Source organism: Phyllobates terribilis, unplaced genomic scaffold (genome assembly GCF_046119375.1).
Source record: "Phyllobates terribilis strain yellow unplaced genomic scaffold, ASM4611937v1 Scaffold_9__5_contigs__length_417890890, whole genome shotgun sequence".
NCBI lineage: Eukaryota > Metazoa > Chordata > Amphibia > Anura > Dendrobatidae > Phyllobates > Phyllobates terribilis.
The window spans coordinates 4,252,115-4,280,006 of record NW_027362769.1 but is presented as its reverse complement, the minus strand read 5'-3'; positions in this window follow the sequence as shown (position 1 = coordinate 4,280,006).

Here is a 27,892-nt window from a genome sequence, read left to right as displayed (position 1 = left end):
TTTTGGGATAATCGAAGTATAACAATATTAAGGAAAGAACAAAAGAAGAAAAAACTTCGAAACACATCCCACTTTAGAAATAGTACATAAATCGCTTTTTATTTGAAAAATCCAAGAGAATGACAAGAAATACATATGGATCACACCTAATCTTTGCTAAAAATCGGAAAGAGCACGGAAACAAAGATGGCGTACAGGTAGATAAAGTTTAAATCTAGAAAGGACTCATATAGGGCAAAACATGACTACAATTGACCAATAATCAAATGCAGAGACATCAATAAATATTATACCAAATAAACGGCTATTCCATGTCAACATTCAAATAAATCTAAATTGACATTGCATATGTACAAGGAATGCCAGTTAATATAAATAGTCTCTGCTTTAATATATGTACAAAAATTCAACCATATGTGCCCATAGGAATGCATCATTGTGACACCTACATCAAATCATCACATTACCCAGTCGCTGCATGGAGTAAAAATAAAAGGATTTTATGGCATTTAATGGACATAATAATCCATAAAGGTCTCTCACTTACAGCAACTGAGGAGCACGCCACCTGTTCCTGCTCACCTTACGCGCGTTTCGGCTAGAACTGCCTTCGTCAGGGGGTGGAGAATGAGAAAGGTGAAAGGAGTTAAAAAGGCCGAGCGACCAATGAAAGATGGGGGTGTGTTGGTAGCTGGCCAATCAATGCAGAGCGGGCGTGGTATGACGCATGTCTGTCACCGCCCCACCGCCGCATCCATGGCAACCGCGTCATGTGATCCCCGGCAACACAGCCACGCGAGGAATCACGTGACTGTGCGTCCGAGGAACACATATAGACACAGCCAGTGAAGAGGCCGAGGCAGGCAGTGAAGACATGCGTGCCGCTCGCTCCACATCATCAGGACACCAGGAGGTACACAATCATAACGGAGATGCTCAGCAATAGAACAAAGATCAAATACTATCTTACATATTGTCACAGCTGAAAATAAAGTGTAGTTGAACAAATAGTAGATTATATATTGCAGCATCAGTATCTCAAACTGCGATCAACACATAAATCAGCTGTGATAGTGGGAATGTGCAGCAGGATACACACATAAAAGGACCATATATCATAAGACTTTACATCACGACAATAACATCATCTCCATAATATTGAATTCTGTGATAAGTAAGAGGTACAAACCCACTGATACAAAAAAGGAGGGGCATAAGATGGTCTTCAAATATGTATCCCTGCACACATTCCCACCATCTTGGATGTTAGATAAAAACATACCAACAGCAAAAACATTCCGTACATCAACAGAGATATCATTATATAGAACAAAATGATATATAACAACATGATCTGTAGTAATAGAGTTGAAGTTGATTAATCGCATAAGGGCCATCTTCCACAGGGCCAAAAAAGACATGCAATATGTATATATGAATCTCCATTGATGAGAAGGTGCATAATAGTAGCAGTACTCCGATTGAAATAGATGTTCTCATAGCGTCCATGAAAAAAGAAGGGGAAGCAGAACACCACACAGGAAACTAGAATAAAAAAGTGAGTCAATAAACAAAACCAAACACCAAAAACATAATTAAAAACATAGGAGAACAATCAGAGAAATGGCACATAGCTTACATTTTCATTTAGGCCTGATGGTTGTAAGGTCTTTAACAACCAAATCCATCGACTTTCCTTTTGGGCCAGCCTTTGACTAACGTTGCCACCCCTAATATTAGTAGCAATCATATCTATGCCACGGACTCTAAATTGAGATGTGTCACAGGCATGATATAATTTAAAATGCTTCGGTATTGTTTTTAATAGGGATATATCCGTCTCGAGAGCAGCAGCCTCTATGTCAAGTACGTGTTCACGTACTCATACTTTTAAAAATCTAGTAGTTAGTCCAATGTAGATTTTTGGACATGGACAAGTGGCATAGTAGATTACTGCCCTAGAGACACAAGTTATTGATTTAGTAATTGAATAAATCTTCGTTCCTTCTGAATTTGTAAATTAATCAATACTTTCAATATTTGCACACGCCAGACATTCCCACATGGTGAACACCCATGGGCTGGCATGGATTTACTCAAAAAATTAGGGGGGGCAGAGTTTTGATAATGGCTTCTTGTCAGGTGGTCTCGAAGGTTTTTAGCCTTTTTAAATGTAATTTGTGGCTTTGATGGCAAATAATTGGACAGAACAGGATTTGCCAATAAAATTGGCCATGATTTAATGAGGGCCTCTCGAACCCGCGATGGTCCTTCATTGAATGTAGTAATAAAACGTATGGTATTAATGTGGAGCTGTAGGAAATAAGATCCGTTAAAAACAAAAAAATTATGGGAAAGACTAAATTCAAGTAGGTCAATGATGAAAGAGACCATATTCTCCGAATGATTTGCTGTTTGTAGAAAGAATCGAGTTGCTTTGATTCCATCTACGTGACGTATATTCGTATATAACGACTCTACGTCACATGTTACTAGTAATGTATCTGGGCCTATATATAATTCATCAATTTTCTTGAGAAAATCACCAGTGTCTTTGATGAATGATGGAAGGCATTCAACAAGTGGTTGAAGTTTGGTATCAATAAATTTGCCTGCGTTCTCAAGATAGTTGCCACACCCGGATATTATTGGTCTACCCGGTGGACATTTAATATCTTTGTGGATCTTGGGTAGTAAATAAAGTGTTGGAATAGTTGGTTCCAACACTTTTAATGCAGAGCATAATTTTTGTGAAATTGTGCCATCCTTCATTGCCCTCTGTAGAAATTTATCATATTTTTTATTGCAGTCAATCAGCAGATTAAAGGTGAGTTTTTTATAATTGACCTCAATATTTAACTGTCTGAATGCCTCTGCTTCATAATTAGATTTGGGCCAGATCACCACATTGCCACCCTTGTCTGCCTGTTTGATCACTACATATTTTAATGATTTTAATTTTCTCAAGGATTCTCTCTCCTTTTTGGTAAGATTATCCTGCGAGAATTTTTTCGGAACTTTTTCGAAATCTTTAGAAACTAACTGTACGAATAAATCGATGTTAGGACAGGCAGACAAGGGTGGAAATTTCCTGGATTTTGGAGCAATAGAAGATGGAATGATGTTACCTTCACTCATTTCACTCTCCTTCTCCAATTCTTCAAGATCTCTCAATGCTTGACGTTCTGTTTCTGTAGGAAATATATTATTTAGAGTTTTGTCATGAAAATAATTTTTAAAATGTAATTTACGTGCAAAGATATTCAGATCTTTAATAGCTGTAAAAGTATCAAAGGTTGCACATGGTGCAAATGTTAATCCCTTTGATAATACACTGAGGTCTGAATTGGAGAGAGAGTGAGTGCTGAGATTAATTACCTTAGAATTCCTTTTGGCTGTATCCGGGGAGTGATCAAAATACCGCTTGTAAGGATGTTGACGTGTATCATAATTATGTCTCGATCGCCCCCTGTATCCGGATTATACAGATGAGGCTGATGAAGTGGATTCCTCACCATTAGATGCAACAGATAAAGTAGATGGAGTTCTATTCAATCTAACATGAGAGAAAGGTCTCTTTCATCTGTAGACTGTTTAAGTAAGAGTACGTGAACACGTACTTGACATAGAGGCTGCTGCTCTCGAGACGGATATATCCCTATTAAAAACAATACCGAAGCATTTTAAATTATATCATGCCTGTGACACATCTCAATTTAGAGTCCGTGGCATAGACATGATTGCTACTAATATTAGGGGTGGCAACGTTAGTCAAAGGCTGGTGTGGCACCCCAGGGGTCTGGTTGCCACAGTAATAGAAATATTATGTCTGGGAGCAAGTGGGAGGTTTCTCTGGTCAGGAACCCTAAGCATGCAACACTGCCTGCCCAGACCTGGGAGGGGAGGAATCTGCCCTTATAAACTGGGTCTGGGGCGGGATTAGGTCAGTTAGAGCTTGGAGAGGGAAAGATACAGCAGGAGCTCTGTAGGAACAGTAGCTGAAGACCAGGGGCTGGAGCTGAGCAGAGCTCGCCCTGGCTGAGGACACTACAACCGGACACCAGAGTCCAAGGCTGTGGGGACTGATATACACCCAGCAGCAGAAACCAGCCGGCAGGGGATTCCAGGTCCTCTGGCCATAGAAGCCCGGAGGCTCAGTCACAAGAAAGGGACCAGCGCCGCCATCCAGGAGCGGAGGCTAACAGGAGGTCCCAAGTCACCAGCCATACGGGTGAGCACCACACGGTATACTCAGGGACGTGGGCTACTTGTAACCGCTTACAGCAAGGTAGCCAGGAAAGAGTGCAGATAGACGGGGAGGCCTACAACTCCGCCTGGCCAGGGGAGATCCTGCTTGCTCACAGACTGACCAGGCCTCTACTGCTAACCAGTACTCCCGGGAGGGTCTGCTTTATACCATCAGTAAAGACCCTGAACTGCACCACACGTCTCTGTGTTTCATCGCCGCACCAGCACCATTAGTACTGGGACGCTCACACCATCACTCCCATCTTCCATACTAGCTGCCCTGAGGCAATACTTCTCATACCATCCCATACCTGGCTGCGCTTACAACATCAGCCTCAGCGGTCTGCAGCGCAGCGGCGGTCCCGACTGACCACAATCCACGGGTGGCGTAGTCGGACATTTATTACACTAAGACTGCCACTGGTTTGACCACCCTGAGCTACGGGCCGGGTCGCCACCACACTGAGACTACCACCCCCAGCATCCCACCAGAGGCCCGGTTCCGGGTTCCCCACGCGGCCCAGGGGGCGAGTCACTGGCCCAAAAGGAAAGTCGATGGATTTGGTTGTTAAAGACCTTACAACCATCAGGCCTAAATGAAAATGTAAGCTATGTGCCATTTCTCTGATTGTTCTCCTATGTTTTTAATTATGTTTTTGGTGTTTGGTTTTGTTTATTGACTCACTTTTTTATTCTAGTTTCCTGTGTGGTGTTCTGCTTCCCCTTCTTCTTTTTTCATGGACGCTATGAGAACATCTATTTCAATCGGAGTACTGCTACTATTATGCACCTTCTCATCAATGGAGATTCATATATACATATTGCATGTCTTTTTTGGCCCTGTGGAAGATGGCCCTTATGCGATTAATCAACTTCAACTCTATTACTACAGATCATGTTGTTATATATCATTTTGTTCTATATAATGATATCTCTGTTGATGTACGGAATGTTTTTGCTGTTGGTATGTTTTTATCTAACATCCAAGATGGTGGGAATGTGTGCAGGGATACATATTTGAAGACCATCTTATGCCCCTCCTTTTTTGTATCAGTGGGTTTGTACCTCTTACTTATCACAGAATTCAATATTATGGAGATGATGTTATTGTCGTGATGTAAAGTCTTATGATATATGGTCCTTTTATGTGTGTATCCTGCTGCACATTCCCACTATCACAGCTGATTTATGTGTTGATCGCAGTTTGAGATACTGATGGTGCAATATATAATCTACTATTTGTTCAACTACACTTTCTTTTCAGCTGTGACAATATGTAAGATAGTATTTGATCTTTATTCTATTGCTGAGCATCTCCGTTATGATTGTGTACCTCCTGGTGTCCTGATGATGTGGAGCGAGCGGCACGCATGTCTTCACTGCCTGCCTCGGCCTCTTCACTGGCTGTGTCTATATGTGTTCCTTGGACGCACAGTCACGTGATTCCTCGCGTGGCTGTGTTGCCGGGGATCACATGACGCGGTTGCCGTGGATGCGGCGGTGGGGCGGTGACAGACATGCGTCATGCCACGCCCGCTCTGCATTGATTGGCCAGCTACCCACACACCCCCATCTTTCATTGGTTGCTCGGCCTTTTTAACTCCTTTCACCTTTCTCATTCTCCACCCCCTGACGAAGGCAGTTCTAGCCGAAACGCGCGTAAGGTGAGCAGGAACAGGTGGCGTGCTCCTCAGTTGCTGTAAGTGAGAGACCTTTATGGATTATTATGTCCATTAAATGCCATACAATCCTTTTATTTTTACTCCATGCAGCGACTGGGTAATGTGATGATTTGATGTAGGTGTCACAATGATGCATTCCTATGGGCACATATGATTGAATTTTTGTACATATATTAAAGCAGAGACTATTTATATTAACTGGCATTCCTTGTACATATGCAATGTCAATTTAGATTTATTTGAATGTTAACATAGAATAGCCGTTTATTTGGTATAATATTTATTGATGTCTCTGAATTTGATTATTGGTCAATTGTAGTCATGTTTTGCCCTATATGAGTCCTTTCTAGATTTAAACTTTATCTACCTGTACGCCATCTTTGATTCCGTGCTCTTTCCTATTTTTAACAAAGATTAGGTGTGATCCATATGTATGTCTTGTCATTCTCTTGGATTTTTCTAATAAAAACCTATTTATGTACTATTTCTAAAGTGGGATGTGTTTCGAAGTTTTTTCTTCTTTTGTTCTTTCCTTTTAGCATGATAGAGAAGATTCAAAAAGGGTGAGCTGCTGTCTGTTTGCATTCAGCCAATGCCTTAAACCATTTCTAGTATGAGAAACAGAATGGTTTCCAATGGCTGAAATAAATGAATAATGTCATCACACGAACAGTCATTTCTCTGCTTGGAAAGGTTGAATTCTGAAATTTTTTGCTTTTTCCTGCTCCTCTTAGCATGCTAAAGAAGATTCAAAGATGGTGAGCTGCCATCTCCTTGCGTTCAGCCAATACCTTCAACCATTTCTGGTATATGAGTAACAGCACGTTTTTCAATGGCGTAAAAAAAAAATGAATAATGTCATTGCACAAACAGTCATTTCTCTGCTTTGAAAGGTGCAATTCTGCAATGACTCAGTACGGTTCCCTTCCCCCCACAAGTCTCAAAACAAAGAAAAATTGCACCTCAATATTACAGGATGTATCAGGTTCTTGACCACCCCGACCTCATGGGACTGGGCACCAAATTCTCTTCCCACTGGCACTCTGCCAACAGGGTAGTCTTGTCATTCCTATGTATGCAGCAAATTCTCACAGTTTTGGCAGGGATCAGCTGGTGGGGAAGGGTGGCACTGATTAGGGTCACCAGAGTCCAATAGTCCAAGAAGCCTCACTCCGTTAATGGACACGGCACATGCCTGCGGCCCCTTGCTGGGTTGAAAGTCCACACTGCAGGCCAGATAAGAGTAATAAGAACGTCTGCCTAGGCTGAAGTCCACTGGCTCAGGGGACAGATGACACCGGGTGGCTACGTGTCCAGGATTGTGACACCGCCAACAGACCACATCCTTAACAGCAGTCTTTGCGGGACCCTCAGTGGAAAGGGGATTCCCCCAGTTGTGGCTCTAAACCCCCTGCATGGTGAACCCGCCTCCCTTTGGGTATTCCAGTATGGAGAATTGACTATGTCCGGTTTCCCGAGGGACTTCTCAACCACTTGGTACCTCTTTATTAGGCTAACGAGGTCGCCCTGGTTCCGAGGGTCACCATGGGCAACCCAGGTCTGCACCGACCTGGGAAGAGAATTGATGAATCTGTCCATCACCACATGCTCGACCATCTGGGCATGAGTGGAAGACTCTGGCTGCAACCATTTCCAGACTAGATATAGCAAGTCAAACATCTACGAGCGAAGGGGTTTGTCGCCAGCATACGCCCAGTGGTAGACCCTTTGGGCTCTGTCCGACATAGTCACTCCTGAGAGTGCCAATATCTCTGTCTTTAATTTGGCATACTCTTGTGCATCCTGTAGGGCCAGGTCATAGTAGGCCTTTTGGGGTTCACCTGTTAAATAGGAGGCCAGCACCTGTGCCCACTGCTCCGGCGGCAGCTTCTCCCTCTCTGCCACCCTTTCGAACACAGTCAAAAATACCTCAACATCATCGACTGGGGTCATCTTTTGCATAGCTCACCTTACCGCCTTCCGGACGACATCACCTGGACTTGGGAAAGGGGCGGTATCTCTGCTGCGAACTTCCCCCACTAGGAGTTCCATCTGCCGTTACTGCTGTTGGATCTGATGCATCGGGAGTTTGTCTCCTGCTGTACCTGCTGCTGCTCCTGGTGCTTCTGCATGTGCTGCTGGTACTGCTGCTGGTACTCTCATTGTTGCTGTAGCTGCTGCAGGTGCTGTTGCTGTTAGCTTTGGACCAGGTGCTTGATGAGCTCCTCAATGCTCCCGGACATCTCTTGTTGGCTGACAGCCTTTACCCAGAACATCCACCGTTCTCTGTGGCAGGTACACATGTTCCTAGAATCTTGCATGCACTCTCGCAGCAACTGTGGTAAAGTGACTTGCTCGGCTCTCACAGAGGAAGACACAGGAAACAAGTCTCAGGTTAATTTCCTGAAGGTTTATTGATATATGGCATAAACCACAGCAGGGTTCCACAAAATAAACACAGGATAACGAAAAACAAAAAGATAAAGTATAGTACAGTCCATAGATGAGTGGAGTTTCGCTTACTCTGGGGAGTGCTTTAAGGTTTCACCATAAAGTCCTTCTGTGGAGCTCTCAGGCTTCCACACACACAGTCTGGAGACTTCCTTCTTGAGACCACACCAGAAAAATAAAACAGTGACTGAGCATTTAACATGCCCAGCCACACCCTGAGGTGGAGATATGGTGAATGACCTCCCGCCTTTCACAATGTCATTCACATAAAAACACTCCCTTTTAAAATGGTGGTTTAACCAACACAGAACATGCTGGAGGAAATTTGTAGGTTTAGTTCACTGAAGCTAGTAGCCGCAGTGAAACATATCTCCCCTCACATATATCACCAGTGACTCTGTCACACTATGTATCACATATCTATCTATCCATATATCTATCTATCCATATACCTATATATCACATATCTATCTATCCATATATCTATCCATCTATCTATGTATCCATCACATATCTATCTATCCATTTATCACTATCTATCCATCTATCTATCTATTTATCTAGAAAAATATTGAATTGGAACAACACCATTTAACTACTACTCACAGTGGGTACCAGGCTTCCAAACAATCTGTCCATATTGTAGTATAGTAGTAAAAATACAATAGTAGGCAGCACTCCAAGAAAAATGGAATGTTATTGAGCTCAAATGGCAACGTTTCAGTTCATAGAACCTTTTTCAAGTTAAAGTGCAAATGGTGAAACATATATATAGGTACATAGGTGATATCCATAATTACAATCCATTAATTCATCTCAATACAGTACATATACAGTGAAAAGGCAGAAATACATCCACATAAATCCATCTCATATTATACATACAGTGATAAAACTGATATCCTAAAAAATCTTGCTATTGTTGTAATCCATATTTCATTTAAAGTGCTAAGTGCCTTAATAGATAATCAATCACCAGAGGTGCAAGTTTTTAAGAATAAGCCTATGTGCCCACGATGCAGAAATGCTCCGGATTTTTCCTGAGCGTTTCCGCATCTCCCTGACAGAAAAAACGCATGCGGATTGTACATTTGTTTTTCCTGCAAGGGACAAGTGTTTATGAAGCGTCTTGATCATGTGATTTCGCATGCGGGTTGTCAAGCGCTTTCCAAGCGATTTTAGCATCATTTGGAAAGTGCATGACAACTTGGTCACACTATATGAATCCATGCTTAAAGATAAAGCTGTGCTCAACCAATAATGTACTGGTGCTCAGGGAAAAAAAGTCCAAATATATAATAAATAATCCCGGCAGACAAAATAGGAAGAAAATAATGTACAAAAAAGAAGATTCTTTTATTGATTAGATCCAAGAAAAATATCCGACGACCGTTTCAATCATAACATGATTTTCATCAGGGACAAGGTTCTACATGGAAAACAATATCATATTTCATGACATGTACAGACATAATTTCACAACACAATAAACGAACAGTTGAAAAAGAGACACTGTACTACTGTTATGCTTGTTAACGTGCTGTGAGGCACGAGAAAGAAAATAAAAAACATCAGAAATTTATACCTCAAATCAAGCGTTTTCAGGAAAAGACATTAGTGTAGCTCAATAGGACAACCCACTTTTGGGTCCTATAATCAAAGAATAAGAATATGCAGTGATCATTTCAATCGTATTGAAAGAGAATGGTAAGGGGTAATGGGTAATTACTTGATAGCCCGGTAAGGGAAGCCTAATAGGGTTCTAGTTCATTGTACGTAAGTGTTCTCAGAATGCTATATGGCATATAGTCCGTCTAGGAATTTGGGGAGAATCACAATATATGGAAAGAGCAAACCTGTGCATATACGTGGTTCTTATTTGAAAAGAAACAGTGTTCCGTTATCCCCAAGCATGGAGTATGCAGTAGATATCGGGCTGCAGGGAGAGGGAGAGAAGGACTGTGGTGATCCGTATTTACAAGATACAAATGCTCAAGATCTGCGTTCACAATGAGGGGACCACTCCTGCCTACCTTGGTTGTGTGCCGTGTTGGGTATGCGGACCGACGCACCGTCAGGTGAGCTGTGACTACCGCACATCGCGGTTAAATACACTGCCCCAGTAAAAGGAGGAAGTGGAGAGAGTGCGTAACTTCCGGTTTCCGGTATGTGGAATGCAAAATAGCGCATGCGCAGAACCGTTATAGGTGAAAACTATAGGCAACATAGGAGAGCAGTGACGGTCAATTTCAGAATTCTATTGCCCCCTCTCCTTCCAGGTGGTATCTGTTCCAAAACCTGGAAGCGTAACTGAGAAATGTTATGTCCCATAGTCACAAAATGGTGGGGGATGGGGAAAATAGTCTGTTTGCACCGAATGGTGGATTTATGCTTGGAGATGCGGTCTCGGATATGTTGGGTGGTCTCCCCAATTTATCCGAGACCGCAGGGGCATTTAATCAGATATATCACAAACGATGTATCGCAGGTAAAATATCCTTGTACAGGAAATAATTTGCACGTGCGTGGGTGCGAAAAATGCTGCGCATACCAGTCAAGCAGCTGTGTATTTCCCATCTCATTCAGCGCTATCACATGGCTACATCCGAATCATGTGATAACATCCAGCTGGCCGGAAATGGTCATAGGTGGAGACGCTAGGTAAGTATACAAACAAGGACGCGTTCCCATGACAACACCCAAGCAATGTAATACAGAGCACTCTGATGCATGTCACTCTGAGGTCACATATCTAAGACTGAATATAAATAGGCAGATTAGAATACACATATATATACATACACATACAACACATATATATACATACACATATGATCCTTTCTCAAAAAAAACACCATAAAGACCAAAAAGCCTTTTAGTGAGTGTACGGCCGGGCAGGGACGCGTTCCCATGGCTACATCCGAGTCGTGATAACATCCAGCTGGCTGGAAATGGTCATAGGTGGAGACGCTACGTAAGTATACAAACAAGGACGTGTTCCCATGACAACACCCAAGCAATGTAATACAGAGCACTCTGATGCATGTCACTCTGAGGTCACATATCTAAAACTGAATATAAATAGGCAGATTAGAGTATATATATACACAGGTACATATATGATTTTTTTCTCTAAAAAACAAACATAGAGACCAAAAGGCCTTTTAGTCACCCAATGCACATATATACAACAAAATAAAATATACATCAGAATTAGATATTTTTTCTTCATAATTAGATCAAACATACAACAACAAAATCCATCATTAATCATAACCCTAACAAATGTGACCAAACCCATGGTCAGGTTAGTATAGATTTTTTGGATCTTACGATCTATAAGGATGACCAGAACTTACTTCAAACCAGAACATTTCGTAAGGACACAGCAGTTAATGCTTTATTGCATGCAGAATCGTCGCACCCTAAATCATTGGTTCAGAACATTCCAACTGGCCAATTTCTACGGATACGACAAAATTGCTCTTAAGACCATGTGTAGCGTCGGCGTCCCTGCCTCCTGCTAGGCAGGGACGCTGTTCCCCTCACCTCTCCACTCCGTGCCCGGCGTCCTCCTCCCGCTCTGCTGGCAGCGCGCGCTGCTTCCCGGCCACTGTGCTTAGGGCGCGCGCGCGCGCGCTCCCCCTCTCTTAAAGGGGCCGCGCGCGCCGTCCTAAGGAGTCCCCGGCCAATGGCCGGAGGACCTCACCATATATAAGGCACCTCCTCCAAAATGGAGGTGCCCGAGCAATGTTGTTGCAAAGCCTTCACTCTGCTTCAGCCCTCAGGTCCCGTTTCCAGTTACCTGCCAGTCACCTGTCAGATTCCTGCCAGTTACCTGCCAGTCACCTGCCAGATTCCTGCTTGATACCTGCCTGATATCCGTTTACCTGCTTGCAAGCCTGCGGTCCGACGATCTGCCTTCCGACACCTGTCAGTCTGTCTATGGACCAGCCTGCCCGCTCACCTGGGAGCGCTCATCTGCTACCTGTCTGCTAGCCTACCTGGAGGCTCCGCTGTCACTTGCCGTGACCACCTGCCCCTCCAGAGACTCTTGCCCGCTCACCTGGGAGCACTCACCTGCTACCTGCCTGCTAGCCTACCTGGAGGCTCTGCCGTCACTTGCCGTGACCACCTGCCTGTCCAGAGACTCTTGCCTGCTCACCTGGGAGCGCTCACCTGCTACCTGTCTGCTAGCCTACCTGGAGGCTCTGCTGTCACTTGCCGTGACCACCTGCCTGTCCAGAGACTCTTGCCTGCTCACCTGGGAGCGCTCACCTGCTACCTGTCTGCTAGCCTACCTGGAGGCTCTGCCATCACTTGCCGTGACCACCTGCCCGTCCAGAGACTCTTGCCCACTCACCTGGGAGCGCTCACCTGCTACCTGCCTGCTAGCCTACCTGGAGGCTCTGCCATCACTTGCCGTGACCACCTGCCCGTCCAGAGACTCTTGCCCACTCACCTGGGAGCGCTCACCTGCTACCTGCCTGCTAGCCTACCTGGAGGCTCTGCCGTCACTTGCCGTGACCACCTGCCTGTCCAAAGACTTTCGCCCGCTCACCTGGGAGCGCTCACCAGCCACCTGCCTGCTGTCCTTCTACCCAGAGACTGTCCCTGTCACTTGCCGTGAGTACCCGTCCTTCTACTCAGAGACTGTCCCTGTCACTTGCCGTGACTACCTGCCCGTCTTCCCCGGGAGCCACCCGCTTCCTTACAAGGACCGCCCCCTTGTATAGTTGCTCAGAGGTTCCGCCTCCCAGACCCGTTACACCATGTATTTCTGGAACAGGCTAGAGATTTGTCCTGTAGATTTCGCGAGAGAGGATACAGTCGACGAACGATAAGAAAAGACCTACTTAAATCCAAGAAACCACCTCCTCCTAGCTCTGCAGTAAGATTTATTACACAGTGTAACAGCAGTTGGATCCATCTGAGGGAAGCATTGGAGACATTTTGGCCAATCTTATTCTCGGATCCAGTTTTAAAACACTATGTACAAGATAGACCAACTGTAACTTACAGAAGATCGCAAAATCTGAGAGATACTCTTCTGCGAAGTTTTTATAAGGGCAAAAAAACAGTGAATGCCTTTGGGTCTAGAAATCAAAAATGTTTTTTTTTTCCCTGCGGAAAATGTACAACCTGTCCTAATTTGCAGAGGACAACTTCTTTCTCTTCTAGTGATGGTGAAGCTAAATTCACCATCACTCATCATATATCATGTGAGACTGAAGGAGTAATCTACTGTATCGTTTGCCCGTGTAACATGTTCTATGTAGGGATGACCACTAGAAAATTGAAAATCCGGATCCGAGAACATGTATTGGACATCATGAACTCGTATAAAATCGAAGACCCAACACAGCTAAAGCCAATGCCCCGCCATTTCAAAGACTATCACAATTGTGACCATACTCTGCTGAAAGCGTTTGGAATGGATCGCATTCTGACAAATTTGAGAGGTGGTGATCTGAAGAGACAACTGTTACAGCTAGAAACTAAGTGGATTTGGCGAATGAAGACCGTGCGTCCTGATCGTCTCAATGAGATTTTGAGCTTTGCCCCTTTCCTATAGATTTATTTTTAGTTGTTTATACTTTTTAGTTGGTTAGGTTTTAAGTGTTTTTAGTGTTTTTTTTTTTTTTCCAGTTGGTCTGGGTAGTGCGGCCTTGGACGAAGATGAATGATCCTGACCGGGAAGAATAATAACATGGACATGGATGTGGAACCAAGAATAGCCTTTTTTGCATAATACGCTTGTGCTTGTTGCTTATATGGAGAGAGAGATATAGAGTCATATCCCCAGATATTATGTCCTTCATATATTTTTTCTTTGCAGTGTTTTTTTTTTTTTTTTTTTTTTTTTTTTAATAGGGCCTCGTTGTATGTTTGTGGTTCTTGACTATCAACAATGGTAAAGTATCATCACTGGTCCCTTCTTGCACCATTGCACAATTCTGCTGCACTTATTCAACTCTCTATATATGTATATTCTTCTAAAGGATTAGTGAAGAGTGTATATATAAAAAAAAATTTTGCACACGTGGTTTTAAGAAAGGGTATCTATGAGGGTACCATTGGCACTAGTCACTTTAATGCAGTATACTTATCTCAATTAAAATCATGTATATGTTCCTATTGATATATCAGTCACACAACTAATTAGTATATTTGTGCAAAAAAAATTATTTATTTTTTTTTGTCATACTTTTGTTTAATTTTTACTCATCCCCGAATGGTACGGGGTCCTACCTTGGTTTTTTTCACATCCCTTTTCTGGCTTTGCCTCTTCGAGCTGTAAAAATGGTAAAAAGTTGTTTGATAAATATGAGACATGTGTGTGTGCTGTAGGGACAAATATATGGGTGACTGCTATGTCTAATATAGTTATGGAGGATTGGTTTACAATTAGATTTTATGGTATTTTATATGCTATATATAGGTCGTATTTATATTATTTTTCTTCTATATGCATCTTTTAAAAAAAAATTGGGGGGGAGTGGCCACTCTCAGTTTTTCTTTTTATTTATGCGGATTTATTTTAGGTAACACTTTCATTGCACTTTAATTATGTTTCTATTATAAAGATATATGTAGCACCCCGAGGGCTCGGCTGCTACAGGGGTATTACACCTCAAACCAGAGGTGTGATATTCCACTCCTGGGTAAGGATGGAGTGTGGACCAGTACTCGTTAGGCTGCATGCATCACACACACCCCATTTCCGAGGGACAGGTCAACGGTGCTCCCACGAGACAAGAGTGCAGGCACGACAGCATCTGTCCCTGTCTGGAGTGGGGAGGGGGAAGCACACCCAGTGGTGTAGGAGCAGATAGGGGTGGGTCTCTGGGCATAGGTAGGAGCCCATTGGTTGCTAGTCACCTGGGCTCGGGTGTTAGGAGGTATATAAGGTGGGCACCATCTTAGAACAGAGTTCAGTTCAGTTCAGTTCAGAGAGGAGGAGAAGAAGACAGGAGTTCAGCCAGAGAGGGCTGACAGGGAGCCGTGGCTCAGTCTGGGCCCAGCTCCAGAGGCAGGCCTGGAGTGGAGGCCAGAAACAGCAGAAAGAGAGAGGAGAAGGAACGGAAAGGAAAGTAAGAAAGGAACTGGAACAGAGGAGAAAGGAAGCAAGGAACACAGAGAAAGGCCCAGAGACACGAGGACAGAAGGAACCCCATATGTCCAGAGGAGATACAGGGTGAAGGGTTGGCAGAACAGGGTACCGGAACCCAAATTGGTGGAGGCAACAAATTCCTCAGCCAAAGACCGGAGGTTGTTACCACATCTTGGTGCGACCCCTCACTACATCCACCAGGAAGGCATACCATATAGGGTCAGGGACGCAGAGATCAGCGTGCCCAGAGAAGGCCCGAGGGAGCTGGACAAAGGTGGGTCACTGGTGGGGACGGCCAGAGAAAGGAAAGGAAGGGAGCCCTGTGCCACGCTCTGGAATTGCCTGGGAGTTGGTCGAGCCCCTTGCCTGGTGGACGCAGCACGGCTTGGGCAGTCATCGCCTGCAGGATTGACATGAATAACAACTGTGAGTAAAGCATTGGAAACTGCAACCGCACGTCTCTGTGTTTCATCGCCGCACCAGCACCATTACTACTGGGACACTCACACCATCACTCCCATCTTCCACACTAGCTGCCCTGAGGCAATACTTCTCCCGTGGGGAGTTATTCCATACTCGGCTGCGCAAACTACATCAGCCTCAGCGGTCTGCAGCGCAGCGGCGGTCCCCACTGACCGCAATCCACGGGTGGCGTAGTCGGACATTTGTTATCACACCCAGACTGCCACTGGTTTGACCACCCTGGGCACGGACCGGGTCGCCGCCACACGGAGACTACAACCTCCAGCATCCCACCAGCGATCCGGCTCCGGGTATTCCCCTGCACAACACAGGCCCAGGGGGCGCGTCATATCTAATATTACTTTTTAATTCTTTGGATATAACCATGGGTTTGGTCACATTTGTTAGGGTTATGATTAATGATGGATTTTGTTGTTGTATGTTTGATCTAATTATGAAGAAAAAATATTTAATTCTGATGCCTATTTTATTTTGTTGTATATATGAGAATTGGGTGACTAAAAGGCCTTTTGTTCTCTATGTTTGTTTTTTAGAGAAAAGATCATATATGTACCTGTGTATACAGTACAGACCAAAAGTTTGGACACACCTTCTCTTTTAAAAAAATTTCTGTATTTTCATGACTATGAAAATTGTACATTCACACTGAAGGCATCAAAACTATGAATTAACACATGTGGAATTATATACTTAACAAAAAAGTGTGAAACGACTGAAAATATGTCCTATATTCTAGGTTCTTCAAAGTAGCCACCTTTTGCTTTGATGACTGCTTTGCACACTATTGGCATTCTCTTGATGAGCTTCAAGAGGTAGTCACCAGAAATGGTCTTCCAACAATCTTGAAGGAGTTCCCAGAGATGCTTAGCACTTGTTGGCCTTCACTCTGCGGTCCAGCTCTCCCCAAACCATCTCGATTGGGTTCGGGTCTGGTGACTGTGGAGGCCAGGTCAGCTGGCGTAGCACCCCATCACTCTCCTACTTGGTCAAATAGCCCTTACACAGCCTGGATGTGTGTTTGGGGTCATTGTTCTGTTGAAAAATAAATTATGGTCCAACTAAATGCAAACCAGAGGGAATAGCATGCCACTGCAAGATGCTGTGGTAGCCATGCTGGTTCAGTATGCCTTCAATTTTGAATAAATCCCCAACATTGTCACCAGCAAAGCACCCCTATACCAACATACCTCCTCCTCCATGCTTCACGGTGGGAACCAGGCATGTAGAGTCCATCCGTTCACCTTTTCTGCGTCGCACAAAGACACGGTGGTTGGAACCAAAGATCTCAAATTTGGACTCATCAGACCAAAGCACAGATTTCCACTGGTCTACTGTCCATTCCTTGTGTTCTTTAGCCCAAACAAGTCTCTTCTGCTTGTTGCCTGTCCTTAGCAGTGGTTTCCTAGCAGCTATTTTACCATGAAGGCCTGCTGCACAAAGTCTCCTCTTAACAGTTGTTGTGGAGATGTGTCTGCTGCTAGAACTCTGTGTGGCATTGACCTGGTCTCTAATCTGAGCTGCTGTTAACCTGCGATTTCTGAGGCTGGTGACTCGGATAAACTTATCCTCTGAAGCAGAGGTTACTCTTGGTCTTCCTATCCTGGGGCGGTCCTCATGTGAGCCAGTTTCTTTGTAGCTCTTGATGGTTTTTGCATTTGAACTTGGGGATACTTTCCAAGTTTGCCCAATTTTTCGGACTGACTGACCTTCATTTCTTAAAGTAATGATGGCCACTCGTTTTTCTTTTCTTAGCTGCTTTTTTCTTGCCATAATACAAATTCTAACAGTCTATTCAGTAGGACTATCAGCTGTGCATCCACCAGACTTCTGCACAACACAACTGATGGTCCAAACCCCATTTATAAGGCAAGAAATCCCACTTATTAAACCTGACAGGGCACACCTGTGAAGTGAAAACCATTTCCGGTGACTACCTCTTGAAGCTCATCAAGAGAATGCCAAGAGTGTGCAAAGCAGTCATCAAAGCAAAAGGTGGCTACTTTGAAGAACCTAGAATATAAGATATATTTTCAGTTGTTTCACACTTTTTTGTTAAGTATATAATTCCACATGTGTTAATTCATAGTTTTGATGCCTTCAGTGTGAATGTACAATTTTCATAGTCATGAAAATACAGAAAAATCTTTAAATGAGAAGGTGTGTCCAAACTTTTGGTCTGTACTGTATATATACTCTAATCTGCCTATTTATATTCAGTCTTAGGTATATGACCTCAGAGTGACATGCATCAGAGTGCTCTGTATTACATTGCTTGGGTGTTGTCATGGGAACACGTCCTTGTTTGTATACTTACCTAGCGTCTCCACCTATGACCATTTCCGGCCAACTGGATGTTATCACATGATTCGGATGTGGCCATGTGATAGCGCTGAATGAGATGGGAAATACACAGCTGCTTGACTGGTATGCGCAGCCCATTGGCTGTGATTCTAGATATAATCCACCTGATCCACAACTAGTTTATACGACCTTTCTGAGGAAGCTAGACACGCGAAACGTACGTCAGAGGGCTATGTCTGGTAACTATAGTGTGGACCTTCTCACATGTGTGCATATATATTCATCTGCTTTACCAAGAAGCACTTGTGGTTCCCTTAGAATTTGTGTACTTGCATTTTTGTTTACCAAATTAAAATACCTAGGCAAAATGTTCAAGTGATCTTCTCTTGTGTAGCGGAGTTACAATCTCCAGTAATATACATGCTTTTTCTCTAATGATGTCCTATTTATATTGGTTTATTTATATTTAGCTGTATATATTAAGGGGGCATGTGTGTGAACATATATGTCTCTCTGCATATAAGTGAACATATTTATATGGTATTTAATCTGGATTTATTCTATGCATGTGACGCACATAGGTTTTGTATACCAGCTGTTTTCATTCTGCAGTATATCTTTTTTACCTGTTTTTACAATTTCTTTGTATACAAATAAAGATTAACTATTTAAATGAGTTTTTGTATGGAAGTAATCTTTGTAGGTTTGCTGTGTTTTGCGCTTCCAGCTAATATATGACCGTTTAGGTTTATTTATTATGCATGTTGTTGTCAGATGAGATGAAAAGAAGGATGGATTTACCTGTGTCCAGGCATTTTGCGAAGGCGGGTCACAAAATTTAACAATTGAGGTTTAGGATTATAGATGTCCCCATACAAAGATGAGGTGGAGATATCATGATGTTATTAAAGAAAAAATAACTTGAATGGCTTCACAGATTAAATACATTAAAACCGAATGGGTTAAATGTTGAATTTAATGCAGCAGAAATAACGTAAAGGGTTCTGTTCTAACAATTGAGGAGTGTATGAAATATGGAGTTTTTTATAATTGAATTGGAATATATGTTTTAATATATTTATATGTATTTTATATTTTTTCTTCTTGCAGATCACTTATAACACAATGAAATATAGACATCTGACAACAATTTGGAGTCAATAAATGTCAATTTTTTAAAGAAGTTTCTTTTTTCTTGGAGTACTGCCTACTAATATATTTTTACTACTATCTATTTATCTATCTAGAAAAAATAAGAATCAAAAACAGCACCAGCAAGCAAAATAAAAGAATACGCAGGGTGCTCGTCCTCCAGGCATGTACCAAACCTTGCATATAATATCAAAAAAATTGAAGACAGCACTCCTTCTCAAAAGAGGTGAGCCTTTCTCAAGCCTTGAGAAAGGCTCACACACAGAGACGAAACGTCGCCTGAGCTCTTATGAGCGAATAAATCACTCTTTGTAGAAGGAGTGCTGTCTTCGACTTTTTTTTATATCTATCTATCCATATATCTATCTATCCATCTATCACATATCTATCTATCCATCTATCACAAAAGTGAACCCATAAACTTTATATCCTAGGTGCAAGACCCCCAAACAAATATCCGTTTGCAATAGTAATAGTAGTCAAAAAAGGAAGGCAGCATACCAATAGTTCTGTTGTGAAAAAAAGGTGGACTTTATTAGCCCATATGGTGTGGCGACATTTCAGCTGTGTACAGCCTTGATCTTGATCTACCTATCCATATATCTATCTACCTATTGTAGCGGGTCTGGGAGGTGGAACCTCTGAGCAACTAAACAAGGGGGCAGTCCTTGTAAGGAAGCGGGTGGCTCCCAGGGAAGGTGGGCAGGTAGTCACGGCTAGTGACGGGGACAGTCTCTGGGTAGAAGGGCAGGAGGTCACGGCAAGTGACGGGGACAGTCTCTGGGTAGAAGGGCAGGAGGTCACGGCAAGTGACGGGGACAGTCTCTGGGTAGAAGGGCAGGAGGTCACGGCAAGTGACAGGGACAGTCTCTTGACAGGCGGGTGGTCACGGCAAGTGACGGCAGAGCCTCCAGGTAGGCTAGCAGGCAGGTAGCAGGTGGACGCTCCCAGGTGAGCGGGCAAGAGTCTCTGGACAGGCAGGTGGATACAGCATGTGACGGCGGAGCCTCCAGGTAGGCTAGCAGGCAGGTAGCAGGTGAGCGCTCCCAGGTGAGCGGGCAAGAGTCTCTGGACAGGCAGGTGGTCACAGCACGTGACGGCGGAGCCTCCAGGTAGGCTAGCAGGCAGGTAGCAGGTGAGCGCTCCCAGGTGAGCGGGCAAGAGTCTCTGGACAGACAGGTGGTCACAGCACGTGACGGCGGAGCCTCCAGGTAGGCTAGCAGGCAGGTAGCAGGTGAGCGCTCCCAGGTGAGCGGGCAAGAGTTTCTGGACAGGCAGGTGGTCACAGCACGTGACGGCGGAGCCTTCAGGTAGGCTAGCAGACAGGTAGTAGGTGAGCGCTCCCAGGTGAGCGGGCAGACTGATCCATAGACAGACTGGCAGGGCTGGTAGGCAGACTGTCGGACCGCAGATAGATAGGTAACAAGCAGGAATCTGGCAGGTGACTGGCAGGTGACTGGCAGGTAACTGGTAACGGGACCTGTGGGCTGAAGCAGAGTTGAAAGGCTATGCAAGAACGTTGCTCGGGCACCTCCATTTTGGAGGAGGTGCCTTATATATGGAAGGTCCTCCGGCAATTGGCCGGGGACTCCTTAGGACGGCGCGCGCGGTCCCTTTAAGAGAGGGGGAGCGCGCGCGCACCCTAAGCACACTGCCGGGGAAGGAGCGCGTGCCGGAAGCAGCGGGGAGAGAAGCGCTGGAGGACGCCGCGCCAGGAGCGGGGAGGTGAGAAGGACGGCGTCTCTGCCTAGTACGGGGCAGAGACGCCGATGCTACAGTACCCCCCCCTTTAGGCCCCCTCTTTTTTGGCCAGAAAGAAATTTTTCAAGGAGAAGCGGGGCGTTGATGTTCTCCCTGGGTTCCCAAGTTCTCTCCTCAGGACCAAACCCCTTCCAATCTACCAGAAAAAAGGTCTTTCCTCTTACCCTCTTGGAGGCCAGAATACTCTCTACCTCAAAGACGTCATCAGCGGAAACCGGAGCAGGAGGGGCACCTGGATTATTGGAAAAAGAGTTAAAGACAACGGGTTTGAGGAGAGATACGTGGAAGGCGTTGGGAATCCGTAGGGTGGCCGGGAGTTTTAATTTGTAGGCCACAGGGTTAATTTGCCTGAGGACTTTGAAGGGACCGATGAATCGAGGGCCCAACTTGAAGGAGGGTACTTTGAGCCGCACATGTTTGGACGAGAGCCAAACCTTGTCTCCCGGACGGAATTGAGGCGGATCCAGACGTCTCTTATCAGCATATCTCTTCATCCGCTCAGAGGACAGAAGAAGAGCGTACCTGGTACTCTCCCAAATAGTAGAAAATTCGCTGACAAGAGACTCCGCAGCAGGGTTGTCCACAGAAACGGAGACAGGAAGTGGAATCCGGGGATGTTGGCCACCGACTATAAAGAACGGGGATTTGGAAGAGGATTCGCTCTCATGGTTATTGTAAGAGAACTCGGCCCATGGTAGGAGATCCACCCAGTCCGAATGGTGTGCATTAACGAAGTGCCGGAGGTAACTGGTCAGAATCTGATTGATCCGCTCCACTTGACCATTGGACTGTGGGTGGTAAGCGGAGGAGAAGTCCAGGGTGATGTCTAGCAGCTTACATGTGGCTCTCCAGAAGCGTGAGGTGAACTGAACCCCACGATCCGACACGATGTGGAGGGGCAGGCCATGGAGACGGAAGATGTGGCGGATAAAGTCTTTAGCCAGCTCGGGTGCAGATGGGAGACCAGGCAGGGGAATGAAGTGGGCCATCTTAGAAAAGCGGTCAGCGACAACCCAAATGACTGTACAACCGGCAGAAATAGGAAGATCGGTGATAAAGTCCATAGCAATGTGCTGCCAAGGAGCAGCAGGTACGGGAAGGGGCAGGAGATGGCCGGCTGGTAGATGTCTGGGAACTTTGTTACGGGCACAGGATGAGCAGGCCGCGACGAAGTCTACCACGTCCTTACGCAGGGTAGGCCACCAGTAATGCCGGGTAATGAGTTGGAAGGTCTTCTTTTGGCCAGCATGGCCAGCTAGTTTAGAAGAATGTCCCCAGCGAAGAACCCTCTCCCGATCAGGTACAGCTACAAACGTCTTACCGGGTGGGAGATGAGTCAGATCCAAGGGGGCCACATTCATCACCTTGGAGGAGTCGATGATATGCGTAGGCTCCTCCTCTTGATCGGAGGACAGGAAGGACCGGGACAAGGCATCAGCTTTGACGTTCTTGTCCGCCGGACGGAAATGAAGAATGAAGTCGAAGCGGGCAAAAAACAACGACCACCGGGCCTGGCGAGGATTGAGTCTCTGGGCATTTTGGAGATATGCCAGGTTTTTGTGATCCGTGTAGATAATTACCAGGTAGAGAGCCCCTTCAAGCAGATAGCGCCACTCCCCCAGTGCCAATTTGATGGCTAGCAATTCAGGGTCTCCTATGGAGTAGTTGCGCTCAGATGAGGAGAAGATTTTGGAGAAGAAGCCGCAGGTTACCATTCTCCCGGTAGAAGATTTTTGGGTGAGTACCGCTCCGGCTCCGGAGGAGGAGGCATCAACCTCCAGGTAGAATTGTTTATTACAGTCAGGACGGTGCAGGACGGGAGCAGAGGCGAAGGCTTTCTTTAAGGAAAGGAAGGCCTCCTCGGCTTCAGGCGACCATGTCCTGGGATTAGCCCCCTTATGGGTAAGTGCTGATATGGGAGCAGTCCGAGACGAGAAGTGTGGGATGAAAAGACGATAGTAATTAGCGAAGCCCAGGAATCGCTGTATCGCCTTCAAACCTTCAGGACGAGGCCATTTTAGAACGGAAGAGAGCTTCTCAGGATCCATTTGCAGACCTGTCTGGGAGATGACATAGCCCAAGAATGGTAGGGAGGTCTGGTCGAAGAGGCACTTCTCGTATTTGGCATAGAGGTGGTTCTGCCGAAGCCTAAGCAGGACCTGACGAACATGTGTGGGGAGATCCGGAGAGAAGACCAAGCTATCGTCCAGGTATACCACTACGCAGGAGTACAGGAGGTCACGGAAGATGTCGTTGACTAGTTCTTGAAAGACAGCGGGAGCATTACAGAGACCGAAGGGCATCACAAGGTACTCATAGTGACCGTCCCGGGTATTGAATGCCGTCTTCCACTCGTCTCCTTGACGGATACGGACCAGGTTATATGCTCCTCGTAGATCCAGCTTGGAGAAGATCCTGGCGCCCTTGAGACGGTCAAACAATTCGAAGATGAGCGGCAGGGGGTATTTGTTTTTTACTGTGATGAGATTGAGTCCTCTGTAGTCAATACAGGGACGTAGCGAGCCGTCTTTCTTTTTGACAAAGAAGAATCCGGCTCCAGCCGGGGAGGTAGATTTTCTGATAAATCCCCTAGCCAGATTCTCTTCAATGTACTCAGACATGGACCGGGTCTCGGCTGCAGACAACGGGTAGATACGCCCACGGGGAGGAGTGGTGCCAGGTACCAGGTCGATCGGGCAGTCATATGGCCTATGGGGTGGCAACGTCTCTGCTTCCTTCTTGCCGAAGACGTCCGCATAGGGCCAGTAAGGAGCCAGGAGACCTGGTAAATTAGCTGGAGTAGGCGGAGGGTGAGCTGGGCGGACTGGAACCAGGCAGGTCCTATGGCAGTCTGGACCCCATCGGAGTACTTCACCGGATCGCCAGTTCAATACGGGTTCATGTGTCTGGAGCCAAGGTAGACCTAGCAACAGGGAGTGAGAAAGTCCGGACAGCACATGGAATGAGATTTCCTCAGAGTGCAGCATTCCCACCTGCAGGGTTATGGGTTCAGTGACGAGCAGGATGGTCTCCGAGAGAAGTCTTCCATCCACGGAGGCGACTGACAATGGTTCAGCCAGGGACTTGGTGGGAATACGGTATCTCTCTACCAGAGACTGGGAGATGAGGTTTCCAGCAGCTCCAGAATCCAGGTTGGCGAGTTCAAAGTGACGGTTTTCTCCCCAAGCAATAGAGACCGGTAAAGTCAGAGACGGAGAGGGCTTACTTTTGTCTAGGACGACCTCTCCGAGCGGTCCTAGACACTGGAGTTTCCCGGTTTCTCCGGGCAGGAACGGATGAAGTGCTCCATACTGCCACAATAGAAACAGCTTCCCTCGGCTCGGTGAGATTCTTGGCGAGATCTGACCATCTTGGTCTGGTCGATCTGCATAGGTTCAGGCGAGAGCGCCCGCGGAGTGACTGGTTGAGAGGCAGGTCTCAGGGAAGTAGGAGCAGAGCAAGAAAAGTCTTTCTCCCAGGCAGTCTCTTTGGCACGTTCTTGGAACCGGATGCCAATCCGGGTAGCTAGTGACACCAGGTCATCCAGAGTGGTAGGAATGTCCCGACCAGCTAACTCGTCCTTAATCCGACCGGAAAGACCCTCCCAGAAGATGGACACCAGAGCCTCATTTTCCCAGGCAAGCTCAGAAGCGAGGGTGGGGAACAGTATGGCATATTGGCCCACGGTGAGACTCCCTTGGCGGAGACATAGCAGAGAGGAGGCAGAAGAGGTTTTCCGTCCAGGTTCATCGAAGACTTTCCGGAAAGCAGCGAGGAAAGACGGCAGGTCGTACACCAGGGGATCCCCTCTCTCCCACAGGGGATTTAGCCATGCCAGTGCCTCCCCAGTGAGATGGGACATGATGAAGGCCACCTTGGCCCGGTCGGAGATGAACTGGTATGCCAATAGCTCAAAGTGCAGGGTGCACTGGTTTATGAAACCCCGAGCTAAAGTAGGTTTGCCGGCAAAGCGTGGAGGTGCCAGAAGCCGAGGTCCATAGTCGGGTACCATGAAGGGACTGGATTGCGGTACCGCAGGAATGGGCACGGCTGGACCAGAGGTAGACAAAGACGAGTCACACAATGCGCCTAGACGAGAGTTAACGGACCGTAGATAGGACAGTACCACCTCCTGCTGAGTTTTCTGACGTAAGACTTCCTGGTGCAGATCGGAGATCTGGGGGCCACCGGGTTCCATGGCCCGAGCAAACTGTAACGGGTCTGGGAGGTGGAACCTCTGAGCAACTATACAAGGGTTAGTCCTTGTAAGGAAGCGGGTGGCTCCCAGGGAAGGCGGGCAGGTAGTCACGGCTAGTGACGGTGACAGTCTCTGGGTAGAAGGGCAGGAGGTCACGGCAAGTGACGGGGACAGTCTCTGGGTAGAAGGGCAGGAGGTCACGGCAAGTGACGGGGACAGTCTCTGGGTAGAAGGGCAGGAGGTCACGGCAAGTGACGGGGACAGTCTCTTGACAGGCGGGTGGTCACGGCAAGTGACGGCAGAGCCTCCAGGTAGGCTAGCAGGCAGGTAGCAGGTGGACGCTCCCAGGTGAGCGGGCAAGAGTCTCTTGACAGGCAGGTGGTCACAACACGTGACGGCGGAGCCTCCAGGTAGGCTAGCAGGCAGGTAGCAGGTGAGCGCTCCCAGGTGAGCGGGCAAGAGTCTCTGGACAGGCAGGTGGTCACAGCACGTGACGGCGGAGCCTCCAGGTAGGCTAGCAGGCAGGTAGCAGGTGAGCACTCCCAGGTGAGCGAGCAAGAGTCTCTGGACAGGCAGGTGGTCACAGCACGTGACGGCGGAGCCTCCAGGTAGGCTAGCAGACAGGTAGTAGGTGAGCGCTCCCAGGTGAGCGGGCAGACTGATCCATAGACAGACTGGCAGGGCTGGTAGGCAGACTGTCGGACCGCAGATAGATAGGTAACAGGCAGGAATCTGGCAGGTAACTGGCAGGTGACTGGCAGGTAACTGGTAACGGGACCTGTGGGCTGAAGCAGAGTTGAAAGGCTATGCAACAACATTGCTCGGGCACCTCCATTTTGGAGGAGGTGCCTTATATATGGGAGGTCCTCCGGCAATTGGCCGGGGACTCCTTAGGACGGCACGCGCGGTCCCTTTAAGAGAGGGGGAGCGCGCGCGCGCCCTAAGCACACTGCCGGGGAAGGAGCGCGTGCCGGAAGCAGCGGGGAGAGAAGCGCTGGAGGACGCCGCGCCAGGAGCGGGGAGGTGAGAGGGACAGCGTCTCTGCCTAGTACGGGGCAGAGACGCCGATGCTACACCTATCCATATATCTCTCTATCTATCCATATATCTCTCTATCCATCTATCACATATATATATATATATATATATATATATATAGCGGTAGATCGGCTCACTTGGTTACACATAGAGGTATACAGGAACACTCTCTCTTTAAATCTTCTGCTGAGTTTATTAAGAGCACTGCATAAACTACAGCAATGTTAGCAAAAACAAACAAGGCCTTCCTAGCCTAACAGGAAAACAAAACATAACCATAACGTATGGTACAGTCCTTGTTGCTATGGGTAACCGTCCACTTCAGGAACAAACAATCCCAGGTTTGTCTTTCCTTCATATGACAAACCAGCTCAGAGCTTTCACCTCCAGGCCCTCCCCACACCAAATGCTCTGAAAGGCTGTGAATTTTATCCTCCTGACCTCCTCCCTCTCTACAGGTGTTCAATCATCCAAACATTAAAGATGGCTGATTAACCCACTCATGTGCGGGAACCTTTTTCCTATGTATAATTAGTGCAGCTATTAATCTCAGTGCTACATATCTCCCCTCTAGTACTTCGCCAGTGACTTTGTCACACTATATATCCATATATTCATATATCTATCTATCTATCTATCTATCCATCCATATATCCATATCTATCTATCTAGATTGATAGATAGATGGATGGATAGATTCATAGATGGATAGATAGATATACGAATGGAAAAATAGATATACAGTAGTTCAGTGGTTAGCACTGCAGCCTTGTAGTGCTAGCGTCCTGGGTTCAAATCCCACCAAGGACAACATCTGCAAGGAGTTTGTATGTTCTCCCCGTGTTAGCGTGGGTTTCCTCCGGGTACTCCGGTTTCCTCCCACATTTCAAAGACATACTGATAGGTAATTTAAATTGTGAGCCCCAATGGGGACAGTGCCCATAATGTCTGTAAAGCGCTGTGGAATTAATGGCACTATATAAGTGAGTAAAATAAATAATATGCAGATGGATAGATAGAAATATGTGACTGAGATATAAAATCCGTGCTTTGTATTTGCAGCTTACTATACATGTAATTTATTAATAAACGATTAAATTTCAGAAAAAAATGGCCTGGGATCCCCCTAAATGTTATTAACCAGCAGTGGGAAAGCGGACAGGTGGGCCTGATGTTGATAGCCTGGGGAGAGGGTAATACCCATAGAACTTCCAAGGCTATTAATATCAGCCCACAGCTGTATACTTAGCCTTTACTGGTTATTAAAATGGGGCGCCCCTATAATTAATAACCAGCAATGGCTAGGCAGACAGCTGCGGGCTAATATTAATAGCCTAGGAAGGGGCCATGGATATCGTCTCCCGAGGCTAAAAACATCAGCTCTCAGCCGCCCCAGAAATGGCGCATCCATAAGATGCGCTAATTCTGGTGCTTAGCCTCCACTCTTCCCAGTTGCCTTGGTGC